The sequence below is a fragment of the Dendropsophus ebraccatus genome, chromosome 6, assembly GCF_027789765.1.
Source record: "Dendropsophus ebraccatus isolate aDenEbr1 chromosome 6, aDenEbr1.pat, whole genome shotgun sequence".
Lineage (NCBI taxonomy): Eukaryota > Metazoa > Chordata > Amphibia > Anura > Hylidae > Dendropsophus > Dendropsophus ebraccatus.
In genome coordinates, this window is record NC_091459.1 from 91,138,853 (window position 1) to 91,166,452 (window position 27,600).

At 44.7% G+C, this 27,600-nt stretch overlaps 1 protein-coding gene across 7 annotated transcripts in view; it reads right to left on the bottom strand.

The window, feature by feature from the left end:
* The window catches only part of PXYLP1 (2-phosphoxylose phosphatase 1), a 69,957-nt gene that overhangs the window by 33,127 nt on the left and 9,230 nt on the right, over positions 1 to 27,600 (bottom strand). For 2 of the 7 annotated variants that reach the window (XM_069975365.1, XM_069975367.1), the window contains one exon: positions 1,230 to 1,398. The gene's annotated coding sequence lies outside the window, so the exon portion shown is untranslated. The other 5 variants (XM_069975368.1, XM_069975370.1, XM_069975371.1 and 2 more) reach the window with 5 other exon arrangements.

Genomic DNA, 27,600 nt, shown 5'->3' on the forward strand with positions numbered 1-27,600 from the left:
TCATGTCCCTTTCATCGGCATTGTCTTAGCCCATAGGGCCCAGACAATCAATCAGGGCAGGAGCTGACAGATGGGCTTATGATGTTGACCCTCATGACACATAATGGTCAGAGGCCTATGGCTTAAATCCTATTATCAATGTGTTTTATTGTACTGTTAACAGCAGCAAAATCTGGAGGCTCTGAACGGTGTAGAGGTTAATTATAGGTCATGTCACTTAGGAAATCTTGTCTTATATATAGACCGCTGTTCTGTTGCGATAAAGAAGTTGCTACCACTGATACCTGCTCCCAACCTTCAAAAAAAAAATCTACGGCTGTTTTGGTAGAAAGCAATGAAATTAATTTATTCCAGCATTTGCATGAATAATGACTCCCAATCTTTATTAATGACTGCATTAAAAATCTGACAACACAGTAAATAGTACACCATGAACAAAATGTCCATTTGCTGATGTTTTTGAAGTGCCTAAAGCACTCTTAGGGCCCTATTATATAGGGGAATTATCATTCAAAGAGGCCGATACTGTCCAGTGTAACAGGCCTCGCAATCAGCTTGTTCAATGGATAATGGCATAATTGGCAGATTAAAAAAAGAAAAAAAAAATCCTATGTCTTTGGCTGCACATCTCCTTGTATAATAGGGGATATGCAGCCAACAAATAATTGAAGGGGCCATATAAAAGACATCAGACCTGCTGGATGCCTTAAAATTTTCTATTGCTAAAATACTGCGGAGACACCATCGTGTTTCTTTATGTCAGTAAGCTAGCCAGACCTTTCTCCAGGAAGGAACAACAAAGCAAAGGAATGTCTCCAGTCAACGAAACCAGTCAAGGAAGCAAGGTATCTATCCACAGACAGCTGTTTCAGGGTGTTTGCCCCTCATCAGTGTGGAAAAGGAGTCTTCCTAGTGGGAGCTATGCCTAGTAAGAGCATGCAAAAGGATGCTGGTTGACCTCAGGGAGATCAACCAAAACACTGCAGAGACACCATCACGTGTCTCGATGTCAGTGTATCTAGGACATTGCCCCTGGAAAATCAAATATGCAAAAATACTGATAACTAATGCAGTGCGGTTCAAGAGTTTTGCAAGTTTGGCATCTAGAAGACTGCTATAGATATTAATGGTAGAAGTACACATTTAAAAATTGCCAATATAGACCATACAAAAAATGTGTCAATTCCTAACGCTTGATAGAGTAATGTTACAGAAGCACACGTCAGTACCTGTCTATATGAAGTCCACGTACACGTTGCCACCCTCACAATAGGTTTGTTCTTTACTCGCAGAGACCAGTAATGCATTCAGCTTGCATAATGTCACGCATGAAGTAGAGTGCATCCTATCCTCACGTTACCCTTGGTTACATTTGCCTTTTTTATATAGAAGTGTTCCCTGTAAAAAAAGATTAGTATTGTGTAAAACATCTGGCTCCAACAACAATCAATAGCAGCGCTCTGTGTCTGTCTCCAGTAAAGTACGGGACTAATTCTATCAGATGGCTCCAGACATTCACCATTATAAAAAGTAGACTGCACTTACTGAACACTCGTGTGTGTATTAAAAAGGATCTCAGTCAAGAACCAAGGGATTAATTATGAAACCCTTCACCGTAATGCTCAGCACTGAGGGAAAGGATGAAGTGGAGGTGCGCTGTACACACACAGCTATCTGTCTACATTTCTATATATCTATTCCAGCCATTTGTTCTAAATGTTTTCAGGTGTGCCTTTAAAACACTACAATAATAAGAAGAACAACAACAGACTGTAGGTCTTACCATCTAATAGGGCATGTACATATAATTTCTTTTATAATGATGTGACTCATGGGTGTCGTTAGGGTTATTATATCCTTGTCATTACTGGATATTACCAGATACTATAGGGAGACAAACCTGTTATTGTGTATTGGCCTAAAATAATTGTGCTTCATTAGAATGCAGTGTAAGAAATCTCTCCAAATAACTGATTGCAGGGGCCGTCACTAGACCCCCACCAATCACTAGAGTGGTAGCCATGGGTCCCTGTTCAACGCATTACTGTATTATGGTGTGTATGGCAATGGACATGTCCACTTATTGTGCCATGTGTTGGAGGACATAGTCATTCTCTGATCACTTCAGGACAGTCAATGAAATTAGGCTTTCTCTATATCTATGAAGAACCACAGCCTTTACATTACCAAGGCAGTATAACCAACAAGACGACTTCTCTGCTTGCTGGGATTGTATTGATGGATTGGAAAGTAAGAGGGGACGGTCTTTGAGTTGCCAAAGGGAGACCAATTCTGGCCAGAGGACAGCCCCAGCACACAGAGTATACATAAACGCAAAAGATGATGAAAAAGGTCATTTTTATGGCAGGAGCAACCGAGGCAACTGCTTCTCTATTCATTGTCTATGGAATTGCTTGAGATAGCAGACTACTGTACCCACAACTCACTCCCCATTCTCATTATTGTGGAGGGTCTGACTGCTCTGGATAGGGGATACATGTCATTAGTTGGCATACCCCTTTAGGCTGCGTTCACACTACGTATATTTCAGTCAGTATATGTATATTTCAGTCAGTATTGCAACCAAAACCAGGAGTGAATTAAAAACACAGAAAGGATCTGTTCACACAAAGTTGAAATTGAGTGGATGGCCGCCATATAACAGTAAATAACAGCCATTATTTCAATACAACAGCCATTGTTTTAAAAAAACAGCAAATATTTGCCATTAAATGGGGGCCATCCACTCAATTTACACATTGTGTGAACAGATCCTTTATGGGTTTTTAATCCACTCCTGGTTTTGGTTGCAATACTGACTGAAATATACTGACTGAAATATACATATACTGACTGAAATATACGTAGTGTGAACGCAGCCTTAACCAGTATTTCAGGATTGCAAGTATGATTATTATTCCTAGTATTATTCCTTATCAGATCACAGTACAATATTTAAGACAAGAACAAATTTCTAACGTAAACAAGAACACAAGAAACAAGATCTACTAAAAATTCACTGAAATTCAATGGAAAATTCCAAAAAAGCCACCACATTTATGGATGAATGCATGCCTACTGTGTTAAGGCTTGGAACTGGAATGCACCAAAGTCATGAACTTTTTTTGAGAATAGAGAATATGGTCAGATAACAAGTGTGTCCTTCAGTGGACCCTCACCTCCCCCCCCCCCCCCGCCCCCCATGCATGGTATAGGTCTAAATCCTGCAACAAACTCTGCTAACTCTGTAGTGTCTGCATCATTCATAGAGTTAGAAGTAAGGGCCCTTTTACACAGAAAGATTATCTGACAGATTATCTGCCAAAGATTTGAAGCCAAAACCAGAAACAGACATTAAACAGAGATCAGGTCATAAAGGAAAGCCTGAGATTTCTCCTTTTTTCAAATCCATTCCTGGCTTTGGCTTCAAATCTTTGGCAGATAATCTGTCAGATAATCTTTCTGTGTAAAAGGGCCCTTAAGGTCAGAAGGTTTCACCTGCAGAGCAGTACTGGGGATGTGTGTAATGGTGCATTTACACAGACAGATTTATCTGACAGATCTTGGAAGCCAAAGCCAGGAATGGACTATAAAGAGGGAACAGGTCATAAAGGAAAGACTGAGATTTCTCCTCTTTTCAAATCCATTCCTGGCTTTGGTTTAAAAAATCTGTCAGATAAATCTCTCTGTGTAAACGCACCATAATAGACACTGGTTCCCTTCTGATCATACGGGAACAGTAGCAGAGCCCGCAGCACAGACAGAGGAGTGCGTATGCTCATCATAATACAGCTTCTGGCTGACGCTCACACATACGCATTACAAGCTGGCATCATGTTAAAGACTTGTCATTTTTGCGATACAAAACACTGCTGTGCTGAGTATATATGTTTGCCGGTGATATTTGGAGGAAAAGTGTCAATCGACATCAACAGGTAGTTGTGCCACATATGTTAATAAATTGGAATAATCTGTAATGTTTTCACCCATCCTATGAATTCATTCACCCTAAGGCACTATTAATAAACCTCTCCTATACTAGCTAAAAATTCTAAATGGTTTATTTCATGGTACATTAATATAACTCAAAGTTTGTCAAGCAGAAAAGGAGAAATAAAAATCACATGAATCTAATAAGATTAAAGTGCGCTTTACTGGCATAACAGTAGTGAGATTTAATATTCCCAAATCTAGCTGCTTAAGAATTCTTGAAGATATGATGAAAGGTTCCGAACTTGTCCTGAAGATTAGGATAGGGCTTAAAGTGTGTGTAGCCTGGTGTTCTTCAATGCTAGGATTCTCTCAGGACACAGTTAATAGAAGGTTCCTTTATTTTCAGGCTCATTTGGCTCAGTATGTGTCTGAATGTTAGCAGATAGTCAGATTTTTATCACTGGTGATTTAGTTTATAAGCACTTTATCCTTGATGTATGGGAAGTCAGCTCTTGGTGTACTGACATGGGGATGATCCCAGCTGTGGGCTGTGGCTGCTTAGCCTGTGTTTACACTGTTGCCTTGTTGCATTTTTTTAAGGGGTACTCTGGAAAATGTATTTTTCAGATCAACTGGTGATAGAAATAATTTACAAATCTTTATAACTTACTATGTATTAAAAAAAACAGAAAAAAAAAAAAACACAATTCAAATATTCCAGTACTTATCGTCTACTTTATGTCATGCAGGAAGTGATGTATTCTTTCCAGCCTGACGGTGCTCTCTGCTGCCACCTCTGTCTGTTTTAAAAAACTGCCCAGAGCAGTATCCAATCCCAATTAAAAAAAAAACACACAAAACACACCTCTCCTGCTCTGGACAGTTCCTGACACGGACAGAGGCGGCAGCTCAGCTGTTTTTGGTGTCTACACCAGCTTCTGCATATACAAGCAGGCTGGAGAGGATTTAGGAGCCCTTGTTCTCAAGATAGGTGAAGGTCAAGGTGGGACTGGTGTCTTTGATAGAGCAGCAGTCTAGAGATATGCCTAGAGGTATGCCATAAATGCATAAATTAGGAGCAACCCTTTTAATAGGTTTAGCAATACAGCTCAGCAGTACAGTCATTTTACCGTTATTTATATGGTAACATATTCTACAGAAATGACTACATCATAGTCACTCATGTCATTCCTTGTCACCATTAGAGCTAACAATGTAATTTCCCTCCTTTGGAAACACACAGTCTAAAGGAAATATTCCATTCATTAGAAAGCCTATTAGTGTTATTGGAGAGTGGGAGGAAAAACACAAACACATAGGAAGTACATACAACATCCATGTAGAGCTTTGGCTACATGGCCATTTTGACCACAGCATGGGTTGTGTCGCCAAAGATCACAGTGTCGCATTGCAGGGATAATGTTGCATTGTAGTTTAGGTGTGAATGGGATTGCACAGCAACCCAGAAATGGCCACGACCGCAACACAACAGTCCCAAGAAATCCAGTTTACATAGTCATGGTCACTGGTGGGTCACAACACAACCCCATTCACTTATCTAAGCTGCAATGCGGCACAATCCCTGCAGCATGACAACCATCATGGCCACAATGTTGTCCACAGCAGCAAGGTAACAGTATCAACCACAGCACCGCCAGCGGCTAGTAGAAGGCCACCCATTTACTGTCCGTCCACTATCCTGATATAAGCCATAAGGGCTGTTATTATGCAATAGAATCATACATAAAACATAGACCATGTGCCTTACAGATACACACATACCAACATAATACCTATACAGAAAAATCATCTGCACAGAACTATGCTATCGGGAACCTGCAGCTTTCATTAGTATCCAGCAATTGTCCTTGGATCATCTCACAATACCGATTCTACCATAATGAGATTAAATGACAGACTATGGAGTGTGTAGCAATAAAGTATTAATGGGTGCACAAGCCCATGAAATGCAACCAACTGTTTAACACTCTCTGTCCTAAAATCGTCTTCACACCGGTCACTTGAAAATGAAATATGTGATCAGAGAAAACCGCAGAAGGCAAATTCTTTCAAGTGTAACGCTGCGTGACTCTGCCTAATGATTATTTACAGTTTTATTATTTTCAGCTATTACTGCCGGTACCGTATAGATCTTGTTCAGAGCTAGAATCACAAGAGGAAATTGGAAATATGGTTTTCACGGATTCTTCTCAACCTGCTTTTCAAAGTGTCCTTCAAAACTTCAAGGTCCCAGAGGGAATGCCTAAGGGCTCATGGCAAAAGGAACAAAAGGTCACTGTGGTATAGTCCTTTTTATTGGGGACCCAGCGGGACCATTATGCTGCTTGATCTCACAGTGTCAGGGGAACATGCTGAGCTATATCTATCTGATTCATGTTTTCATTTGTGGTTAGGGCTTAGCTTCCGAGCACAAAAGGTGTAAAGGGCAGAAGAACTGAAGAACTGACAACCTTCCCTGCATACAATGTAACCTTCACTCATCGGAACACACAATATTGGAGGGGTAATGATAGCCCATGCACAAAGCTAGCCATACACATGACACGGCTATCTCCTACAGAAACATCAACACTTGAGTCAATGTCTTTATTTGACTAGATAAGCTGCTGCCGCATGTACCTTGAAAGATATGACATTCTCAATTCTTGTAAAGCTTTATAACAGACATTAGAGTACCCTGCCATTATTGCCAGATTTGAGAAATTTGTATCCAGTATGTTTGGGTAACTTCAAAGAGGTTTACATATGACTAGAGTGGTGGAAAAGTAAAAAAACAATGTACACTTTACTCACCTACCCTGATCTCCCACTGCTCCTGCATTATCACTATGGGCCTCTGGTCCTCTATGCTATTTCCTGGTTCATGATGACACATGGGCCCTGCAGAAATACACCCCCCCCCACCCCGCATCCAATCATCTAGAAGGCACAATGCATCACCAGGAATTATGAAGTTGCCAAGAGGATTACGAGTGTTGGTGGGGCAGCTGCAGGAGTGAGTACACAGTCTTTTATTTTTATACCCCCATGAATATGTAAATAAAATTTGGATCACCAGAAAACCCCTTTAGGCTATGTTCACACTGCGCATGAGTCCGGCCGCATTTCGTACGCCGCCGTACATGTGCGGCTGAAACTACGGGCGTGGGAAAAATAGTCATGCGGCCGGATGCGTACGAACCGCGAACATACGCCCGTAGTACAATTATGCTTCCCTAGCTTGTTTCGAAGCGATCTGAAAACAGGTCATTTACTTGGAAATCTTCGCCCAGCCCATAAAACTCACAGAACCTTTTGGATCGAAAAATCAAGTTCAATTTGGCTGAAATAAGTACTTCGTACGGGACCGCATGGAAATCCACGGCCGCAAACAATGGTCTTGTTCATTTTTCACGGCGCGCCGCATACAATCCGGCCGTAAGCTCATACGTAGTGTGCATTGTGCTGGCGTATATCATATACTTTCAAGTGAACGCATCAACCTCAAAACTATGTGCGTTTATTCGCGGTTCGCACTACGGCCGGACTCATACGCAGTGTGAACATAGCCTTAAAGTGACTAAATACCTTGGAAAGCTGGTGGCTGGCCTTTTTTTAAAAAAAGGGGGAAGCGAACAAGCCCTTCTGGTAGCTTATGTCCCATGAGAACAAAGCATCGGGCATAGTAAAATCCAACAAGCCGGATCCTTCCCTCTCCCAACATCTGCCAATAGGGGAGTTTCGGGACACCACATAATTGTTGGGTTTGTTTCCCTTTGTAAGGATACTTGCAGAACTAAGTTACAGGTTTGCCTTAAGAATAAACTGGAAATTATATTTTCTAAAAGAACTAGAGGCTTCGGTTCCTAATAAAAGATGCAGTACCATGGACTGTTGTTGGTTCTACTCCATTACTTACTCCCGAAATGATATATGAAAAACCAAACCCCACATATCCCATAGGAATCAAATTGAAATTACATTTTGAAAACTTTTAGCTAGACACTTCTTTCCCTAAAAGATGCAGTGCTGAGGATTATGGTATATGTTGCTGGTTCTGCCCCATCACTTTCTCATGCACAGATGTGTGGCGGGCCTTCTTTTACACAATGTGTATGAAAGAAGGATCTAGCAGACGTGCAGTGTACCTGCTATTCGCATGAGCAAAAATCTATAATTTGTTAATTCTTAATGTAACATCTACAGAAAAACAACTGTGCCGCTATTGATAAATGACCAGAGCACAAAGTTGTCCAGAGAGGACAATGCAAGTCTAAGGCCTTATTCACATGTCCCGTAAAGTTGTCCGTAATTGCGGATCCATAATCACGGTTCAACTTAGACCGCATTGATTTATATTGGGCTATTCACACAGTCCATGTTCATTTTGATCCGTAATCCATTCCGTAAAATAAAGGACATGTCCTAGTGCAGATTGTAGTTGCAGTACGGATTACCAATAGAAGTCTTTTGGAGTCGTATTTTTTACGGACATCACAATCTATGGAAATCTATGCAAACTAGTACTATTTTACAGATATGGAAAAGGATGCAATTACGGATACAAGGAGGTTCTGCGGCCCAGAAAAATCACTGATCGTGTGAATGAGGCCTTAGGAAATAAATAAAAGAAGGGTATTTTTCTAAAGCACTGTACCATTATATATGGACCAAGTGGCAACTCTACAAAAAGGATTCCACACCCTGTATGGATAAGCTTGTCTCCTTACACTTTCTTCTTACAAAATATGACATAACATGCCTTTATATTCTGTACAGTAACGTCCTTCATACCCCAGGCTAACACAGCAGTGCTATGTAAAGTCTGATAGAAGCCGTATCGAGCTTCTCATCTCAATATGTGTTTGTGAAGAGCTGTTCCCTGGAAAGCAAATCACTTTTTCCATTTGCCACAATTGGAGATCTGTAGTGGGTGGCTGCATTCAGAATAATTGGCATGATACAAGGCAAATGTTGTAATCTGAGCAGATGTATTGAAAAACTGTAAACTAAATAAATAATCAATAGACGTATTGAGGCTGGAAAACAAAGTGGGCAGAATGAATTATTAAACTCCCCCGTGTTTTCAGTAATAACTATTAAAAGGCTTTTCGCAGTAATCACTATATATGCACAGAGGGATTAGGAAGAGACAAGCGATTGATTTCAAATTGAGCCAAGTCTCTGGGAGTTATTTCTAATGATTTGTGGTTTACAGAATGATCACTGTCTAATAGTTACAGGGTACAAAGTATGTTATTACAGAAATAGACAACATGCAAAGTTCCCTTGTAAAACACCCATTCATAGAGTACAGTACCTCCCGTGCAACTGGAGACACCATTAATGAACGGAATACAATAAGGAACTATCGGTAGGGTAGGCCATCGATGATCACTGGAAGTCCAACCTATAGGACCCTAACTCATCAGAAACAAAGGCGGCGATACAGCGCAGCAGAGATGTATGCGCCACAGCCCTATCACTTGCAGACGTCCCAACTGATGTTTATTCTAATATTTCCATCTGGGGCATTTGATCAATATTTGATAGATCTATGTTTCAGCTCTGGGACCCGCACCATCTCAAGATTAGGACATAGACTCATATCCTGGTCCATTGCAATATGTCTACAGCAAAATGCATACTCTTTATCAGGCAGTAACTTTCCCTGTAAAGACATACAGGGAAATGGATGTAAGGCTTCATGCACAGGATTCCATTATATATCCAGAATACTAATGCTTTCAAACCTATATTGAGACATCCAGTTTTTTTTATTTTATTTCTTATAACCTTATAGGTGTATATTTTCTTCAACCAATCTGCAGTAGATCCAAAGCAAAACAGTTTGTAAACATACATTCAAAAGTAAAGGAGAAAATGGTGCCTCCAGCAGACACTATACCAACATATGATATGTCTCTACTCCAGGCAGCTGCTTTTCTGCATGTCTATGCATGGATGTGGCTACTAGGACAGAGTAATGTATTAACCACACTGTGCCCTCCAAAGACAGCTGAATTCCAAGGATTATTTTTGAAAAATTGCTGATCCACCTGTATCTACTTGTACAAATCAATAATATAAACTACTGATACTCATGAAGTCATTGGTTCAAGTCTGGACCAAGGATCTGGTCTAATAGATGCACAGGGAAGAGGGCAGAAACAGGGTCCAGCACATGAGGTCCTGACCCTGGCTAGCATTAAAGGGGTAGTGCGGCGGTAAAAAATTATTCACAGAATAACACACATTACAAAAGTTATACAACTTTGTAATGTATGTTATGTCTGTGAATGGCCCCCTTCCCCGTGTCCCACCACCCCCACCCGTGTACCCGGAAGTGTGGTGCGCTATACATACCTGTCACGTGCCGACTCGTCTCCGATCTTCAGTCAGCGATGTCGTCTTCGGACGGCCGGGCCGAATCCCTCCAAGCGTCCTGGGTGCCGGCCGCCCTCTTCAGCGTCATCAGATGCTCAGCCGCGATTGGCTGAGCACAGTTATGCTCAGCCAATGGCGGCTGAGCAGCCAATGACGCGGCAGCGGGCGGCCGGCACTCAGGACGGACGGAGGGATTCGGCCGAAGACGACATCGCAGACTGAAGATCGGAGACGAGTCGGCACGTGACAGGTATGTATAGCGCACCACACTTCCGGGTACACGGGTGGGGGTGGTGGGACAAGGGGAAGGGGGCCATTCACAGACATAACATACATTACAAAGTTGTATAACTTTGTAATGTGTGTTATTCTGTGAATAATTGTTTACCGCTGCACTACCCCTTTAAGACATTGTACACAGCAGTGTCTGGAAGAGGACTGAGAAGCTGTAAATATACAGTATTCAGTTATTTAGTATTTTCTGGGGTCTTAACCCCTTAAGGACGGGCCAATTTTCGTTTTTTCCTCCTTGTGTTTAAAAGGCTATAGCACTTGCATTTTTCCACCTAGAAACCCACATGAGTCCTTATTTTTTGCGTCACTAATTGTACTTTGCAATGACAGGCTGAATTTTTGCATAAAGTACACTGCAAAACCAGAAAAAAATTCAAAGTGTAGTGAAATTGAAAAAAACAAAACAAAAAAACAAACAAACCGCATTTCTTTTATTTGGGGGGGGGGGGGGGGGGGAATGGTGTATTTACGCCATTCGCCCTGGGGTAAAACTGACTTGTTGTGCATGGTCCTCAAGTCGTTACGATTAAAATGATATATAACATGTATAACTTTTCTTGTATCTGATGGCCTGTAAAAATTCAAACCATTGTTAACAAATATATGTCCCTTAAAATCGCTCCGTTCCCTTCCCAGGCTTATAACGCTTTTATGCTTTGGTCTATGGGGCTGAGTGAGGTGTCATTTTTTTGTGCCATAATGTGTTCTATAGGTACCTTAATTGCGCTTATACGACTTTTTGATCGCTTATTACATTTTTTCAGGATTTGATGCGACCAAAAATGTGCAATTTTGCACTTTGGGATTTTTTTGCGCTTACGCCGTTTACCGTGCGAGATCAGGAATGTGATTAATAGTTCGGGCGATTACGCATGCGGCGATAGCAAAACATGTTTGTTTAGTTACTTTTATTTAAAACATGGCAAAAGAGGGGTGATTCAGACTTTTATTTTTTTTTATTAGGGAGGGAGCTTTTTACTAATAATAATCCTTTTTTTTTTTTTTTTTACGTGACGTCTCAGGTCCGCTCAGCCACTCAGTAAAGGAGGCGAGATCAGTTTCAAGTCCGTTCTGATCCCGCCTCCTTCACAGAGTGGCTGAGCGGACCTGAGACGTCACGTCTCGGGCACGCGTCAGACACCCAGAAGCGGCCAGGAACAGGGAACCGGAGCGCCGCGATGCGGGACCCGCCGCTGGAACCGGGGAAGTGAGTGGACGTCTTTTCCCTCGGCCACCTCCTCCCCGGTCCCAGCAAAAAAGTGCCCCCCCCCCCCCCGCTGGAGTACCCCTTTAATACATTTAAGGGGTCTGGTCTGTGTCCTAAATCAATCTTAAGAGTCTGGTCTGGCATCTGAATTCATTTTAGGGGTCTGATCTGACTTTCCCCCATACCAAACAATAAGGGGGAATTTATAAAATATCATATTTCCCCCATGCGGCTGCCTTGGATATCTACACCAGCTCTAAACTGGCAGATTTTAGCTAGAATTGTTATGCCTGCACGAAGGTGTAATAATAAATCTCACAGAATGCCAAAACCACTTCCCTCCCACTTGGTGGACAGGGAATAGACCGCTGCAGAGTCTTAACTTTTGTAGGACGGAAACAATTCCAATAGGCTCCGGGAACCGATTTTTGTCTAGCTCGATATAGAACAAAAGTCAAAATGCTGTTAAAAGTAATAATCTGATCTTTTTCCTTATGAAGCCAAATATCCCTCTTAGAGATATCCATTTCAAATCCTTTCCAAAAAGTATGATTTTTGTGTAAGTATATGTTATAATGTATAGACATTGTATATCCTCATGCCTGTGTTCCAAAAAACAAACAAACAAACAAAAAAACTAACAGATGTGGTTAAATCCATTTCAGAAACTCTTTTACAGTGTAACACCATAAATATCATCAGGTTGTAGAGATTATTATCCCGACATAGTGAGGTCATAAGACTCTGCTCATTCAAGTGTCATGTGTATTTTTTAGGCAATACTGCTGCTCCATCAGGTGTTACATATAGTTCTCCAGCAGCATAATGCTTCTGACTACTCTACAATAGAAAGAGACCATAAGCAGTATCAATGGGCCGGATCTGATATGTGTAACTAACATATGGAGAAAACAACAAAGGGCAGCGTATTGCATCATAAATGCTACTCCAACAAATTACTTTATATAGATGTGAAGGAACAGAAAAATAATAATATACAGTGGTACCTTGGTTTAAGAGTAACTTGGATTGAGAACATTTTGAATTAAGAGCTCTCTGTATAGGGTGGGAGGGGAAGCGGGGGGGAAGGGCATGGTCTGCATAGCGGGGTCTACAGCACTGTACTCTGACCAGGAAGTCTCCCTCACCTTCCAAATCATGGGAGATCCACTTCAGGCTGGGGCTTGTATCAGGGGACAGGACTGTGGAGGTAATCTCTTCATAGCTGTAATCCCTCTTTCCCTGGACAGAGAGTGCAGCTGTACTGTGCTCACCCTATACCCTGCTTATTCCTTCCTGCAGTCTCTGTCAGCCCTGGTGTTTCCCATCCTCTCCATTCCTGCTATAATATGCCTGTACTTACACTAAGCTATACACACTGCTGTATAGAGAAGTTTCTGTCACTGTCCTCCTGCACAGCTTTGTGATTCTCACTTCCTGATTGGATCATACTAAACACACCCCTTCCCCATTGCTGTCATGTGACCACACAGACCTCTGACAGCAGTCCTGCTTCTCTATTCTAGCCTGTTGTACTACGCTAATGCATTATGGGGATCTACAGCTCCTTCTACAAATTGCTACTGTTTTTTCATTCTTATGCACTTACTATACATTATACACCACATGCTGATTGCTTTACTCTACAGTAAGTTATAATATGACATATCTAGCTTTCTAAATGTTAGTTTCATATCTTTTCCTTGTTATTCAGAATAAAAAAAGTCATTTTTTTTTTTTTGGGGGGGGGGGGGTGGACCCTATTTGTCTGCATTTCAATTATTTTTCATTGGAAAATTTGCTTTGGATTAAAAGCACGGTCCCGGAATGAATTATGCTTGTATTCCAAGGCAACACTGTATGTAGATACAGATGTATAGTAATATTTGGTTATAGACCTAGTTGGTGGTATCAGTTAGTGAACCCTGACGTAAAAAGGAGAAATAGAACCAGGTCTTCTTATAATCTGACAAGACAGTGAGGAAGGAAACACAACTAAGAAGATAACAACAGGGAACATGTGACAACTGTATGACTAGAAGATATAGTAAAATATGCAAAAAACTTTTTTTTACAAACATGTGAAGAGCTGCAGAATCAGTTGGCACTATACAAAATAAAAGCATTATATACTATAATGGGGCAACTCTGTGACCCATTATTGCTGTGCATAACACATGTCCGCCTCCAGTTTACATTTCTCATACTTTACAACCTACAGTTCCTTGTACCCAGCGTGGGTTATTGCCGCCTGCAGGCTTCCCTCCTCCTCTGTTTGCCTTATGGGAGTGTATCTCTACACCAGGCACTGTACAGTAATAGTCTTCAGAACCTCTGCCCCTATTTTATATGAGCTCATCTAAGAGCTGCTCATCGAAGAACTCTGAATACAGCTCTGGATTATAATACTGACTATTGTGCTACATGGAGGTCATGAAAACAGTTCCTCAGTTGTTGCTGATGCTCTGGAGAATTCGCAGAGACCATGTATATTACAAGGTCTTGTGTTCATTTTTATAGGTGCCATGTGATAATACATAATACATGTGATGCTGCAGTAAGATCTGCCCGCAGCTTCCCCCAGTAATAGTTCATTTCATATATGATCTAATGCCGGAATATGATCATAACCTTTAAGGCGGGCGACTGGAAAGAAGGAAATATTACTGTAATAACTAAGCATTTCTGAAAGCCTGTATGAGAGTGTAGTCTCACTGCTGGCCCAAGGGCAATGCTGGAGGTGGAAAAACGTACCATGATGAGAACTGTCCGTTAAGTACATCCCATTGACTTTCAAAGGTATTCGTAAAAAAAAGTAGGAAATAGAACTGCTTATTCTTTATAGATACAATTGCCTAATAAAATTCTAAGAAGCGGAGGAGCACATCTATAAAAAAAAAACATCTTGAGTGGATTAGTATAGGGGGCTGGGAAGGGACATGCTCATACACTCCTGGCATCTAGCTGCCATTGGTATATACTTTCCGGTGACTGACAGATTTGGGGGAGCACTGAGTCCTATAGCAAACAGGTGGTAGACATATAAAGCATGGGTGACATTTCCTACACTAAGGTTGTGATGTGTGACATGACATACACACAGAGGGAGATAAATAAGAACGGTCAGTTCTCTTTTCTTTATCCCCCTGCCCCCACACCCACAGTATTGGTAGCAAGGTGAACAAAACATAGATACCAATGTCTTTGCGGTTATTTTTATAATCTGATAGCAGCTACATGTAACACATTCTACCTTTAAGTCAGGATGAGACGAGTTCTATGAAGATCAAATAAACTTTATAGAGATTGGACACTGATCTCAAGGACAAGGACTAGAACATTCCTGGACATCTATCTGGATCACATGTATCCTATACAGCCGAGGTACAATTGTATAAAATAACAAATTACAATCCAAAGAAGGAGACATTTACACATACCCCTTTTAAAGGGGAACTCCAGGTAGAGGTAAAAAATGAAACTTCTGCAGAAGCATAAAGCATTGCTTACCTATCGATTCCAGTTTTAAAACAACCAAAAATTCATTTGTTTCGGGAAGTTTTGTTCTGTTTTGTGTTTCTGCACTTCCTGGTTGAGCAGTTGTACACAGTACTACAGGTTCCAGAATGCAATGCTTTCCCTCAGCTGTTCATCACAGTCCTCCACCATGCCTATTCCCCGCCCAAAGCTGTTGCAAAACATCTAGGCTGTGTTCACACATTGCAGTCTCATTGTGTTACTGAATTATTTGCAGTAATTTATCATTTCATTGTGTTCCACCCACACAGCACGCTGTATTCTCTACCTGTAACACCACACAGCACACTGTATTCTCTACCTGTAACACCAGACAGCACGCTGTATTCTCTACCTGTAACACCAGACAGCACGCTGTATTCTCTACCTGTAAAACCGCACAGCACATTGTATTCTCTACCTGTAACACCACACAGCACGCTGTATTCTCTACCTGTAACACCACACAGCACGCTGTATTCTCTACCTGTAACACCACACAGCACGCTGTATTCTCTACCAGTAACATCACACAGCACGCTGTATTCTCTACCAGTAACACCACACAGCACGCTGTATTCTCTACCAGTAACACCACACAGCACGCTGTATTCTCTACCAGTAACACCACACAGCACGCTGTATTCTCTACCTGTAACACCACACAGCACGCTGTATTCTCTACCTGTAACACCACACAGCACGCTGTATTCTCTACCTGTAACACCACACAGCACGCTGTATTCTCTACCTGTAACACCACACAGCACGCTGTATTCTCTACCTGTAACACCACACAGCACGCTGTATTCTCTACCTGTAACACCACACAGCACGCTGTATTCTCTACCTGTAACACCACACAGCACGCTGTATTCTCTACCTGTAACACCACACAGCACGCTGTATTCTCTACCTGTAATACCACACTGTATTCTCTACCTGTAACACCACACAGCACGCTGTATTCTCTACCTGTAACACCACACAGCACGCTGTATTCTCTACCTGTAACACCACACAGCACGCTATATTCTCTACCTGTTATACCACACAGCACGCTGTATTCTCTACCTGTAACACCACACAGCACACTGTATTCTCTACCTGTAAAACCACACAGCACGCTGTATTTTCTACCTGTAAAACCACACAGCACGCTGTATTCTCTACCTGTAACACCACACAGCACACTGTATTCTCTACCTCTAACATCACAGCACGCTGTATTCTCTACCTGTAACACAACACAGCACGCTGTATTCTCTACCTGTAACACCACACAGTACACTGTATTCTCTACCTGTAACACTACACAGCACACTGTATTCTCTTCCTGTAACACCACACAGCACACTGTATTCTCTACCTGTAACACCACACAGCACACTGTATTCTCTACCTGTAACACCACACAGCACGCTGTATTCTCTACCTGTAACACCACACAGCACGCTGTATTCTCTACCTGTAACACCACACAGCACTGTATTCTCTACCTGTAACACCACACAGCACGCTGTATTCTCTTCATGTAACACCACACAGCACACTGTATTCTCTACCTGTAACACCACACAGCCCGCTGTATTCTCTACCTGTAACACCACACAGCACACTGTATTCTCTACCTGTAACACCACACAGCACTGTATTCTCTACCTGTAACACCACACAGCACACTGTATTCTCTACCTGTAACACCACACAGCCCGCTGTATTCTCTACCTGTAACACCACACAGCACACTGTATTCTCTACCTGTAACACCACACAGCACACTGTATTCTCTACCTGTAACAATACACAGTACACTGTATTCTCTACCTGTAACACCACACAGAGCACTGTATTCTCTACCTGTAACACCACACAGCATGCTGTATTCTCTGCCTGTAACACCACACAGCACACTGTATTCTCTACCTGTAACACCACACAGCACGCTGTATTCTCTACCTGTAACACCACACAGCACACTGTATTCTCTACCTGTAACACCACACAGCACACTGTATTCTCTACCTGTAACACCCCACAGCACACTGTATTCTCTACCTGTAACACCACACAGCACACTGTATTCTCTACCTGTAACACCACACAGCACACTGTATTCTCTACCTGTAACACCACACAGCACACTGTATTCTCTGCCTGTAACACTACACAGCAAGCTGTATTCTCTACCTGTAACACCACACAGCAAGCTGTATTCTCTGCCTGTAACCACACAGCACGCTGTATTCTCTACCTGTAACCACACAGCACACTGTATTCTCTACCTGTAGGTTGGGATGTCGCAGTGGCTTTCCTCTTTCCATGCATTACCCTAATGGCATACTGATTGTAAAGGAGTGCAGCAACTAAGGGTCCATTTACACAGAAAGATTATCTGACATATTATCCGCCAAAGATTTCAAGCCAAAGCCAGAAACAGAGATCAGAGCCTGAGATTTCTCCTCTTTTCAAATCCATTCCTGGATTTGGCTTCAAATCTTTGGCAGATAATCTTTCTGTGTAATGCTGAGTTTACACAGAGCGATAATTCGCCCGATTAACAATTTCGAAGTAACGATTTTTTTTAATAACAGTCAGCGTTTAGACGGAACGATATATCGTACAGAAAAATCGTTTTGTGATCGCTTAAGCCTATCTCGCACATAGGTTAAATCGGTGAACGACTGTTTACACAGAACGATCTGCGAATTTTTAGTGAACGACGATTTAAGAACATGTTGTAAGATCAAAATGAACGATTTCTCGCTTGTCGTTTGATCGTTCGCTGCGTTTACACGTACGATTATCGTTTGAATTTGATCGTTATTGTGCAAATTCAAATGATAATCATTCCGTGTAAACGCAGCATAAATGGACCCTAAGGTTTATATCTAAATGTGCCCAGGCTGTGCTAAATAACTTGTACCCACCTGCCCCAATTCCCTGCCACCACTGCTGTTCTGAAAATACATGTTTTTACCAGCCTGTTCGCATGTAGACATACAAAAAAGTATCTGTAAAACCACTTCAATAGATTATATAAAGAGGTGCAAAAATAAAACTGAAGTAATACTCCCCTACCCCAAACACCTGTAGCTGCCATTCTGAGAGCATCCTGGTCACTGCTTCATCCTACTTCCATTGGCACATTGTCCCGGAAAGTGCTGCTCGCTTTGCCAGTCACTGTAGCGTCTAATGATTGGCTGAGCAGGGCGGTTCCTGTGGGGACAGAGAACGTCCCAAGAACCTGGCAGGAGCAGTGCCAAGCTGCAACCAGGAGTCAACTGAACTGCAGCTATGGAGGATCAGTAGGCGACTATCACTTCTTTTGAGACAATTCATGTACCGAGCACTTGCCTGCAGTAAAAATGCCCTTTACTAAATACTATACAGAACATTATCATACAGCCAGTGCTACAATAATAACCTAGATCTCATATAGTGTCAGATGGATCAGAAATAAGTCCACTACAGTAAATATCTGCTAATATTCTACAACTTCTTGGATACATTTCTACACATAAATGAATAGTAATATTTAAGGACAATATTATCTGCCTATAATGTTCTCCAAAGAGAACTTTACATCCCATACTGGCATCCCAATGGTTGATGAATAGTAAACAACTCATAAAACTCAGTAAAAACTCATAATAAATACTGCTATATTTCTATATATCATTAGACTTTAGAACAGAGTTTATCAACTGTTGCAAAACTACGACTCCTCTTTTGCCGAGATGGTCTTCAGCTGTCTGGGCATAATGGGAGTTGTAGTTCTGGAACAGCTGGAGGTTGGGCAACACTGCTTTAAAACCACAACTCTTGATGGGGATGTAAAGGAAAGCCTGTACATAATCCATGCTGCACCCACCACAAGCATGCCGAGCTGTCATAATGCAGAAGGTGGGGGCGGGCTGCAGCCCCCCAGGGACAGGGTCAGCATCAGCACAATGGGGGTGTCATGGAGAAGAACAGAAAACTGCTGACCAAGATAGCGAGGAAAGCGGCACATCAGATCTCTCCTGACACAAATGTACAAGGGACACAATGACCGACATCTTGTACAGACACATATACTATGACGGCTCCCAAATGACCACCTCTCTGCCATACATGACCACTTTCCAATGCAATATTGGGTGGTCTTTTCAAGGAGGTTTCACTGCATAGGGTCTCATTCTATCCAAAGACAGCGTCATCATGATGAATATACTTCCCAGCCCCCCACTTTTCTCCATGAAGCCCCCAGTCCCCATCCCATGGTCCGCAGGTTACACAGAGATCTCAGCCCAGGAATCCTCACCAGCTGCTCAAACAAATGGGGGGAAGAGACCACCCAGAGGGTCCTGGTGACATCACTGGGATCTGAGGGAGGCCACCCAATGGGTCCTGAGGACATCACAGGGATCCCAGAGACATTTAAAGGTTAACCATAAGGGAGTCAGTGACCTGGAGCTGTCTGCTGGGGACAACTAAATCATAGGGAAGCAACATGTCCCCCCAGAGCAGCACAGGGACCCCCCCAGCCATAGAGCAGCACAGGGACCCCCCCCCCAGCCATAGAGCAGCACAGGGAGCCCCCCAGCCCCAGAGCAGCACAGGGAGCCCCCCAGCCCCAGAGCAGCACAGGGAGCCCCCCAGCCATAGAGCAGCACAGGGACCCCCCAGCCATAAAGCAGCACAGGGAGCCCCCCAGCCATAAAGCAGCACAGGGACCCCCCCCCCCCAGCCATAGAGCAGCACAGCGAGCCCCCCAGCCATAGAGCAGCACAGCGAGCCCCCCAGCCATAAAGCAGCACAGGGACCCCCCCCAGCCATAGAGCAGCACAGCGAGCCCCCCAGCCATAGAGCAGCACAGCGAGCCCCCCAGCCATAAAGCAGCACAGGGACCCCCCCCCAGCCATAGAGCAGCACAGCGAGCCCCCCAGCCATAGAGCAGCACAGGGAGCCCCCCAGCCCCAGAGCAGCACAGGGAGCCCCCCAGCCCCGGTGCCTCATACAGGGGGAGAAGTAACATTGCCTACCTGGCAGCCTGATCACTCAGCCGGATGATCGCAGAGAAGAGGAGGGTGGATAGGACTGAGCAGAGAAGGGAGGAGGCGGGGACTGAGCGATGAATGAGAGAAAGTGGTGGAGGGAGGAAGAGGAGGAGACACGGAGGGGACTGGAGCGGCGGCGGCTGCTGCAGGACACGGCGGGCTAACAGCTGTGCCCCTCATGCCCTCCGCTCTCCAGTTCTATGTGCCTGTCTGAGCCGCAGCACCGCCCCCCGCTCACCTTGGAGGACTCTTGGTGCTGCTTAGTAACCGTTGCTATGTAAACGTCACTTGTCTGCTACTTTACGTGTCCTCAGGTGGGCAAAAAGGAATGCTTTCCGCCATTTTTGTCTCGGGCGAGAGGGACCCCATGTGAACGTGAAATAGTTAATCCTCACATAGACTTGGCTGAGTAATAAAAGCTAACGCGGACGTGTTCCCCATAACTAGTGAGAGGATGAGGGCAGAGAGCTGCAGGGAAGCTACAGACAGCCCCTCCTGCCTGGTGGGACTAGTGAGCCCCCAGCAGGGCCGTCTTATCAATTGGGCAGGGTAGGCGGCTGCCCGGGGGCCCTTGCGTCCTAGGGGGCCCCTGCCCTCTGTCACCTGTATTTTTGGCTTTATAAGACGCACTTATAAAACTAAGTGCGTCCTATAAAGCAAAGACGGCTCCCAAGCAGTGCTGAGCACCGCAAGGAAGCCGTCCTGCCCGCCCCCTCTATTGCCGCTCACTATGCTTATGCATAGTGAGCGGCCCTGAGCCGCCCCCTCCGCCCGCCCCTTCTATCGCTTCTCAGCTGACAGCCGATCAGAAGCCCAGGAAAGTGCAATGAGCAGCACTTTCCTGGGCTTCTGATCGACTCAGCTAAGCGGCGATAGAAGGGGCCGGCAGTCTAGTTACTCACCCGTCCGCTGGCCCCAGCAGCTCCTCTCCCGGCAGCGCGCGCTCCCGTCATCCTCCGGCACAGGCAGCGGGGTACAGAGACGCTGCCTGTGTCCTGGATGTGTCGTGCAGCCGGACACTTCCGGCACAGGCAGTCTCTCCGTACCCCGCTGCCTGTGCCGGAGGATGACGGGAGTGCGCGCTGACGGGAGAGGAGCTGCTGGGGCCAGCGGACGGGTGAGTTACTGGTTTGTTGTTTTGGGGGGAACTGGCTACTATGGGGGGGCACTGGCTACTATGGGGGGCACTGGCTAATATGGGGGGCACTGGCTACTATGGGGAGGGACTGGCTACTATGGGGAGGGACTGGCTACTATGGGGGGCACTGGCTACTATAGGGGTGCTGGCTACTATGGGGGGCACTGGCTACTATGGGGAGGGACTGGCTACTATGGGGGCACTGGCTACTATGGGGGGCACTGGCTACTATGGGGAGGGACTGGCTACTATGGGGGCACTGGCTACTATGGGGGGCACTGGCTACTATGGGGAGGGACTGGCTACTATGGGGAGGGACTGGCTACTATGGGGAGGGACTGGCTACTATGGGGGCACTGGCTACTATGGGGGGCACTGGCTACTATGGGGAGGGACTGGCTACTATGGGGGCACTGGCTACTATGGGGGGCACTGGCTACTATGGGGGGCACTGGCTACTATGGGGGCACTGGCTACTATGGGGGGCACTGGCTACTATGGGGAGGGACTGGCTACTATGGGGGCACTGGCTACTATGGGGGGCACTGGCTACTATGGGGGGCACTGGCTACTATGGGGGGCACTGGCTACTATGGGGAGGGACTGGCTACTATGGGGGCACTGGCTACTATGGGGGGCACTGGCTACTATGGGGGGGCACTGGCTACTATGGGGGGGGGCACTGGCTACTATGGGGGGGGACTGGCTACTATGGGGGCACTGGCTACTATGGGGGGCACTGGCTACTATGGGGGGCACTGGCTACTATGGGGGACACTGGCTACTGTCGGGGACACTGGCTACTATGGGGGGCACTGGCTACTATGTGGGCACTGGCTGCTATGGGGGGCACTATATGGGGGGATTGGCTGCTATGGGGGGCACTATATGGGGGGATTGGCTACTATGGGGGGCACTATATGGGGGGGATTGGCTACTATGGGGGGCACTATATGCAAAGATGTGGGGGATTTGATGGTGGCGGTTGGGGGGGGGGCAATTCTCACCTCTGCCCAGGGGCCCATAATACTGTTAAGACGGCCCTGGGGGCACTGGCTACTATGGGGGGCACTGGCTACTATGGGGGACACTGGCTACTATGGGGGACACTGGCTACTATGGGGGCACTGGCTACTATAGGGGCACTGGCTACTGTGGGGGGCACTGGCTACTGTGGGGGGCACTGGCTACTATGGGGGGCACTGGCTACTGTGGGGGGCACTGGCTACTGTGGGGGGCACTGGTTACTATGGGGGGCACTGGCTACTATGAGGGGCACTGGCTACTATGGGGGGCACTATATGGGGGGATTGGCTACTATGGGGGGCACTATATGGGGGGATTGGCTACTATGGGGGGCACTATATCGGGGGGATTGGCTACTATGGGGGGATTGGCTACTATGGGGGGCACTATATGCAAAGATGTGGGGGATTTGATGGTGGCGGTTGGGGGGGGCCAATTCGCACCTCTGCCCAGGGGCCCATAATACTGTTAAGACGGCCCTGGGTATACATCACATTATACTGATGGACCCACCAGCATAGTCACCTAGAGAGGACATTCCGTCTCTTTTCTGGATGTGGTTGTAATATTGCAGGACTTGTAACATATACATTCAGAAAAGAGACAGATTGTACTTATCTTGGTCTATTAAACTCTGTGGGGCCAGAATCCGGAGTACGCTATGGTATATGTGTGAATCCCTTTTATAACAGGGCAAACGGTGGGGGGGGCATAGCCTATGGTGCCTTCCACATCATGCTTTTGTGCATATGTTTCTATTGACCTCTGGCTCTATTAGACAAGGCGACATTTGTAAGATAATTTAGCAGATAATCTTTCTGTGTAATAGGATCCTAAAGTGTACCTGTCGTTTGTAAAAATGTTTGACATGTCCGTGTCGGAGAACAAGGAGAACGACCTGGATGAAGACCACGCTAAGCGCTGTCCTCTCCTGGCTCCATGTCACGTGATGAGTTTGGCTCATAGTGTAAGTCTATGGAGCCCAACTCTTTTTTTCCCACCCAGAGCAGGGTGCGGATGTTCTGCAGCTGCGATCCTCTCCCAGCTCGCTCTCCCGACCAGTATGGGTTTTAACGCTCAGACCCAGACCGATCAAAAGTTTTGAAATGTCTCTATAACATGTCAAAGGTTTATACAAATGACAATGACATTTTAACTCTGATCCCGGCTGTCTAAAGGGGTTGATGATATGATATCAGGTGTGGCGAGATGCACTGTATGTTGGATGCAGATTGTAATTGCAGCTGAACTTTGATGAGCCAAGCTTGCTTCAATTCCATTCATATGAAGCATGACACTCAGCTTTTCAATTCCAATGTCTGAGTGCTCTGTGGAAACAGCCCAAGGATTGACTGTACGGATAGCTTCACACGTACCGACTCGCAGCGTTAATAACACTGCGAGTCGGCTAGGTCCTGGCAGATCACTTTCACTACATACACGCAGCGGTCTGAACGACCCCTGCGTGTATGTAATTCTGCCGGCCGCTTAACCCCTTCAGCTCCCGCCCAGCTCCCACTCTGTATACATTACCTGTCCTCGCTGCACGGGGTCCCGGCGTACTGCTCTCCCGCCCAGGCAATCAGTGTGTTGCCCTGCCGCCGGGCGGCAGCTGAAGGGGTTAAGCAGCCAGCAGAATTACATGCACGCAGCGGTCGTTCAGACCGCTGTGTGTATGTAGTGAAAGTGATCTGCCAGGACCTAGCCGACTCAGAGCGTTATTAACGCTGCGAGTCGGTACGTGTGAAGCTACCCTAAAACATGTATGCATGGAGGCTTTCTCCTCTTTTCAAATCGATTCCTGACGTTGGCTTCAAATCTTTGGCAGCTAATCTGTCAGATATTCTTTCTGTGTAGGCTGACCATTTATATAATGCTCACTGCATGCTGGGTGGGGTGGGTATGCTCAGTGAGTATAATGCATGGGCCCCATTAATTAGAATTGGACCTGTATGACACCTGCCTGATGTAGGACAATTGCCTTGGTAACTGGTCCATCCAACAGGGCATCTTGCCATACGTATTGTCATATCCAGTCAACCTCTTTAAATTACCTCACATAGACTTGGCTGAGTAATAAAATCTAACGCGGACGTGTCAGAGGCACTTTATCAAAAGAGGTGCAGAGGAAAAGTGGCACAGTATCTAAATTATCCAAAATCCCTTTGGAAAAAGAGAGCGATCCAGTCAGGTGGCAGACTACGCAGGGCAAAAATCAAAAAATACCATAGCACACCTAGATAGTCCTTCAAAGACTCAAAAATGATGAAAGAATTGTATAAAAATTAGATGAAACAAAGTTACCATTCCTGTAGTCCGTCAGGACAAAGTCCATAGAAAAAATGCAAAGGTAACAGCATCAAGGCGTAGTAAAGTGCAAAAAATGAGATATTTATTCCCTCATGGCAATAACATAACAGCAACGTTTCGACAACACGGTCTTTCTCAAGCTGATACAATATACAAATGAACAGGGTATATATACAACATACAACCAATCACATGTTAGGGCTAGCCAGTAGTTGCCAAGTACATAATTAACTTTATTAACCCTCACCACCCAAATAAAGTGTGTCAGTGAACATAGTAACTCACGTATTAAAAGCAGACAATATCCCAGGACTTGTATCCAACCAACTCCACGGTACCGCTAAAGCGCGCTGACATCGGCGTCTTGCCGGTGTCACTGCGCATGTGCAGGGTTTAGCCAATCAACAGTCCGCTGATGCTAACACATCGGTCAGCTGACCGGTGCTATAGCAACCGCGACGCTCACACGGCATGATAGTACAAAACAGAAAAAAGGAGACAGAATCAGGATAAAAACCAATATAATTCAGTTCACATGATAAGTGGACCTCGGTCTGTATCATGTAGCTTCCATTATCTGAAAAAATATAAAAAGTAAAAATAAATAAAGTCCATGATCGTTGCGGGCAAATCAACAAGCATACATCGGTAACAAACCGCAGAAGCTGTCACGGAGCAGCGTTGTCCAACTTGTGTATCTTCACCATATGAGGCTAGACCCGCAGTCCTTCAAGTCCAACTAACGGCATAGAGGCGCTTTAGTGTGTACCGTCCCAATATGCGCCGTCCTGTCCCACTCAGCTTCCCGATGGACACGGGGACCAACATACAAATGTATGAATGTACAAACTCTTACGCAGTGGCACAGGAACTCCAGATGGCAATATGTAGAGCTTTAGTTGAGAGCACGCCAGACTTGCCGTAAATATAGCATTATATGCTTGGCTGTCATCATCACCGATTCCCCACCTATGGAGGTCGTGCAGGTATCAGAGCCCGCTCCGGGCGTTCCATTTCTGCTACACGGTGACGAACTGATAGCGTATCACATAGCTCACCTAATCCATGCCAGATATAATGTCATCATAAGACGCATCACTTTCATGCCTATGTGAATGAACGCCAAAGAGGTCGCTGAGAAGATATCGGCAGCACGCAGTCATAGATGACTCCTTGAAAAGGCTTCATGCACACTATGGACTGTAATTCATGACGGTAGCCATTCCAGCTTGCTAAATGGTGGTATGCTTGTGCCCAAAAAAAGAGGAAAAGAGAGAAAGAATAATTCTTCATGATCATGGTACACATAGATAGTGTGAACTGCAAAATTGCAAAAAAAGGAAAAAGGAAAAAACACAAAAAGAAAAAAACACAGCTAATTTGGGTATACTCATCATGCCATTCAAAAAGTAAAAACCCACAAAAGCTGAATCCAACCAATGGAGAGTCGAGAACAAGTCACTGGGGTAACTGCAATGAACAAAGTAAAATAGTTAATATACATGATCTAAAAACATTTAAAATCAAACACAAATGTATATTGTAAAAATACTGACGAGGAATATCACATACCTGGAAGTACCTTGTACTCAAGGTTGAGTCCCTTAGGACTCAGCGTCTCAAGTACAAAGATCCATCTAAGCTCTAGTTTTTTAAGCCTCAGTTCTCTGTTTCCGCCTCTAACCAGTGGGGGTACATGGTCAATCACTCTGAACCTGAGTTGGCTCACTGTATGCCCTGCTTCACTAAAATGTTTCGGAATGGGCAACTCTGTTTTCTGTGTCCTTATCGTGCTTTTATGTTGTTGTATTCTATGTCTGACCTCCTGCGTGGTCTCACCGATGTAATATAGACCACAGGGGCATACGATCATATATATGACAAAGTCCGATCTACAGGTAAATCTCTGTTTTATTGTAAATTGTTTGGTGGTGTGTGGATGTGCAAATGTCTCACCTTTCAAAAGGTTACTACAACATGAGCAGCCAAGACAGGGAAAGCAGCCCATCTTGGTTAAACCTAATGTAGTTTGTCGCGGTCCCCTGGATACTCCAATATCTGATTTCACAAGCAGATCTTTAATGTTCTTAGTCCTCTTATATGACATCATCGGAGGGTTATTAAATTCCACTACCTTGGGACAACCTTTACTCAGTATACCCCAATTACTCCTCAAAATGCCACCAATACGTCCACTAAGGGGACCATACGTAGATACAAACGGTATACGTGGTGTGGCCATACGTGTCTCTCTCCCGTGTATAGAATCCCTATTCACATTTTTAACCTTTTCACAGTGTCTCTTGACCAGTGCTACAGGGTAACCACGTGCAATGAATTTACCACACATCTCATCTAATCTGTGGTCAACCACAGATTCGTCAGCCACTACCCGCCGGACCCTTAATAACTGGCTCCAAGGTAACGAATCAACCATTTTCCTGGGGTGATTACTTTGATAGTGTAAGAGTTACTATCAAAGTAATCACCCCAGGAAAATGGTTGATTCGTTACCTTGGAGCCAGTTATTAAGGGTCCGGCGGGTAGTGGCTGACGAATCTGTGGTTGACCACAGATTAGATGAGATGTGTGGTAAATTCATTGCACGTGGTTACCCTGTAGCACTGGTCAAGAGACACTGTGAAAAGGTTAAAAATGTGAATAGGGATTCTATACACGGGAGAGAGACACGTATGGCCACACCACGTATACCGTTTGTATCTACGTATGGTCCCCTTAGTGGACGT